At 24.1% G+C, this 4,585-nt stretch overlaps 1 protein-coding gene across 1 annotated transcript in view; it reads left to right on the plus strand.

Annotated features, from left to right (window-relative positions):
* Window positions 1–4,585, plus strand: part of LOC117180918 (facilitated trehalose transporter Tret1-2 homolog) — an 889,009-nt gene that overhangs the window by 566,171 nt on the left and 318,253 nt on the right. The gene's annotated exons all lie outside the window — the stretch shown is intronic.

A 4,585-nucleotide genomic window follows, 5' to 3' on the forward strand; every position in this document is an offset into this window, starting at 1 on the left:
TGTGAGTTTGGGGTTTGTAAGTTTGGGGTTTGTGGGTTTGGGGTTTGTGGGTTTGGAGTTTGTGAATTTGGAGTTTGTTGATTTGTGGTTTTGGAGCTCGTGTATTTGGAATTTGTGGGTTTGGATCTTGCAGGTTTGGAGCTGGTTGGTTGGGGGTTTGTGGGTTTATTGATAAGGAGCTTGTGGGTTTGAGGCTTGTTAATTTGGGTTCTGTAGGTTTGGGGACAAACAGTATGCAGAAATTCTTGGTTTTCAGCCATTTTTTAATTTAACTGCAAATCCTGACGTTATGGCTTAATTCTGCGAATGGAATCGTGTTCAGCGACCCCAAAAACATTAAGTATACCTATTAAAATCCCAGTAGACTCCCAAAACTATTTTGTAGTCCTGTGTTATTATCACCATCGAATAATTACAGAAATTAATAACAAAAAATTTTATTTTATCTTTATCGCTTAAAGTTTAGTTATATATTTAATTCAATTTGAAGCACTTCAAAGCCCTATTTTTTTGAATAAAAATAATGCATTTTGAGGAAGACAGATAAATTTTCAACCAAATAGTCGAATTTTCAACTAAAAATTTCAAATTTTTTAACAATTATAGTTGAGTTTTTAAATTAAAGGGGTAAATTTTTAACCAAAAATGGAATAGTTGAATTTGCAGTTAAGATACATTAATTTTCATCGAAAAAATAGACATTCCCAACCAAAGAGATGCATTTTCAATAAAAATAATAAATCTTAAAATAAACAATTGAAGCTTTCATTCAGGTAATTTAAGTTTCAAATAAAAATAAGAATTTTCAAATAAAAGAATACTTTTTTAACCCTAAAGATTAGTTTTCGATAAAACAGAAGACCAAATTTCAACCAAATATATAAATTTTAATTAAAAAACAGAATAATTGAACTTTCAGTTAAAAAATATAAATTTTCATCATCGAAAAAAAACTTCAATTGAAATAGTTGAAGTTTAACACAAAAAGAAGAATTTTCAACTCTTTTAACAAAAGAGTTAAAAAAATTAAGTTTCAATTAAAGGGATAATATTTGAACTAAAATGATTAAATATTTAACTGGAATAGTTTAATTTTTAGTTTAAAAAATTAATTTCGAACCACAAAAAAAATAAATTTTTAATAAAAATTATGAATCTTCAACGAAAAAAGTAAATTTGTAACCAAAGAGTTGAAATTTCAAACAGTTAATCTAATTTTTAGATCAAGAGATGAATTTTTAAGTATAATGATAAATTATTAACTGAAGTAGTCGAATTTTCAACTGAAAAACGCATGATGTTTTAACTAAAGTGTTGGTTTATTCAACTAGGATAGTTACATTTCTAGTTAAAAAAATTTTCGAATTTCCAAAAAAAGTATTAATTTTCCACTATTAGAGGCAAATTTTTACGCAAATAGTAGGATTTCCGACTGAAAATTTTCAACAACAAAATTCGTTTTTAGAAGAAAGTTCAACTTTTAATCAAGTAGTTAAATTTTTAACTAAGGGAGATACATTTTCAACTAAATAGTTAAATTTTCAACCAGAAATGGAATAGACTCTCATTTTCAACCAAAAATATCAATTGTAGAATAAAATAAAAAAGGTATAACTAAAAAAATGAATGATTAATAAAAATGTTCAATTAACGTCCAATTAGTTCAATTTTTAAACAATGAAAAGATTTTTTTTTAATAAACAAATTTTCAAGTAAACCAAATAAATTTGAAACGAAAAGATGAACAGGTGCATTTTCAGTAAAAAATTTAATTTTGATCAAATAGTTCAATTTTATACTGAAAAAAATTTAAAAAAAAGAAGAATTTTCAACTAAATTGATGATTTTTCGGCTAAAATTATGGATCTTTAAATGAAATATCGGAATTTTAAACCAAAAATATTAATTTTAAGCTGAAATGGATAAATAATGGATCTTTAACTGAAATTATTGGATTTTCAACTAAATAGATTAATTTTATACCAAAAAGTATATTTTATACTTTCTCTGATGAAAATGTAAAAATATAAATTTTGAACAGAAAATGGAATATTTAAATTTATAGATAAATACATTATTTTTCAAATAAGAAAAATACGAATTTACAACAAAAGAATTAAATTTTCAGGCAGAAATAAAGCATTTTTGGCAAAGGAGTTCAGATTTCAATCAAGTAGTAGAACTTTCGAACAAATAATTAAATTATCAGCTAAAAATATTAATTTTCAACAAAAAATAAAGAAGTTAAATTTTTTAGTTAAACAAATTTATATTTAACAAAAACATTTAAATATTTAACCGATTAATTACAAAATGAGATAATAAATCTTTAACTAAAAAATATTAATTATCCACAAAAGAGTTCAACTGTTTATCAGGAAGTTGAATTTTCAAACAAAAAGATTGAATCAAGGAGAAAAGTTTGTAACTAAAATAGTATTTATTCTAGTCGCTATCTCATTTATCCTTCTGAAGCTTGCATGCGGGTTATATTTATGAAAAGCTCGTACCTCCAATGTAAATTAAAAATATTCAGCGTAAAAAATTTATTTGTCTGTAAACATCATAAATTATTCGTCGGATATTTCTCTACCAAATTAATTTACCTGCATAATTTCGCAATAAGAGTGTAGAATATTTTCGTTTTCAATTAATATCTTTTTACATTAAACAAGATTTTGTATTCGACGAATTAATTTTAAAAAATTTTTAATAGACTTTTCAGCATTTATACCAATGACGGGTGATCAATTTGATCCAGAAAATCTTGAATACATTTTTAGTTACGTCCATGATGTTGAATTTTCAACCAAAAATTGATTTTTTAACCAAAAAGATTAATTTACTACAGAAAAAATTAAGTATCAAGAAAATACATGAAAAATTAATGAATTCTAATTTGTTTGAATTTTGTAAACAAATTTTAAAACAATTTTTAGAAAATTCAATCCACAAATGCAACTATTTTGTTTAAAATTCAACTATTCAGTTTAAAGTTGAACTATTTTGTTCGAAATTCATTTTTTATAGATTGGTTATTTTTTGTTGAGGATACGCCTTTTTAGTTAAAAATTTAATTTAGTTTTCATTTTCACACCTAATATCTTGAAACTGACCAAAGGCTTTATTAAAATATTTATTAGATTTTTTTACCACTTATTAATATTTTAAGAATCGTGTTTTTATAGTCAAACTTTTTCACTAACATGATTCAAAGTTGATGCAAGAATAAAAGATTCCTTCGCTCAAGACGAATTGATTGACCTATAATATTAATACATTTTTATTAAAAAGTGGGAAGTTATCGTCATTTATATTATATTTAAAATCAATTTTTATTATAGTAAAAATTTTTTAATCTTAAAATTCAAAGTTGATGCGAGAATGAAAAATATTTGTTGATTATAGACGAATCGATTGACCTATAATGTTGATACATTTTATTTAAAAGTAGGAAAGCTATGGTAATGCAGAATATTTGAAGATATTCTTTATAGTAAAAATTTGTTCCTTAACACAATTCGACGCTGATGCAAGAATAAAAAAGATTCCTTGACTCAAGACGAATCGATTGACCTATAATATTAATACATTTTATTAAAGTGTAAGGAAGTTATCGTCATTTATATTATATTTAAAATCACTTTTTTTTCTAGTAGCCATTTTTTAATCTCATAATTCAAAGTTGATGCGAGAATAGAAAATATGTGTTGATTACAGACGAATCGATTGACCTATAATGTTGATACATTTTATTAAAAAGTAAGAAAGCTATGGTAATGCAGAATACTTAATAATATTCTTTATAGTACAAATTTGTTCGTTAACACAATTCGACGCTGATGCAATTATAAAAAAGATTCCTTGACTCAAGACGAATCGATTGACCTATAATGTTAATACATTTTTATAAAAGAGTAAGGATGCTATCATCATTTATATTCTATTCCAAGACGATTTTTATATTAAAATTTTTTTCATTCTCATAATTTAAAGCTGGTTCAAGAATAGAAAATATGTGTTGATTTGAGACGAATCGATTGACCTATAATGTTCATACATTTTATTAAAGTGTAAGGAAGTTATCGTCATTTATATTATATTTAAAATCAATTTTTATTCTAGTAGCCATTTTTTAATCTCATAATTCAAAGTTGATGCGAGAATAGAAAATATGTGTTGATTATAGACGAATCGATTGACCTATAATGTTGATATATTTTATTAAAAAGTAAGAAAGCTATGGTAATGTAGAATACTTAATAATATTCTTTATAGTACAAATTTGTTAGTTAACATAATTCGACGCTGATGCAAGAATAAACAAAATTCCTTGACGAATCGATTGACCTATAATATTAATACATTTTTATTAAAGATTAAGGATGTTATTATCATTTATATTCTATTCCAAGACGATTTTTATATTAAAATTTTTTTCATTCTCATAATTTAAAGCTTATTCAAGAATAGAAAATATGTGTTGATTTGAGACGAATCGATTGACTTATAATGTTCATACATTTTATTAAAGTGTAAGAAAGTTATCGTCATTTATATTATATTTAAAATCAATTTTCATTCT

Source organism: Belonocnema kinseyi, chromosome 9, assembly GCF_010883055.1.
Source record: "Belonocnema kinseyi isolate 2016_QV_RU_SX_M_011 chromosome 9, B_treatae_v1, whole genome shotgun sequence".
In the NCBI taxonomy this organism is placed as follows: domain Eukaryota; kingdom Metazoa; phylum Arthropoda; class Insecta; order Hymenoptera; family Cynipidae; genus Belonocnema; species Belonocnema kinseyi.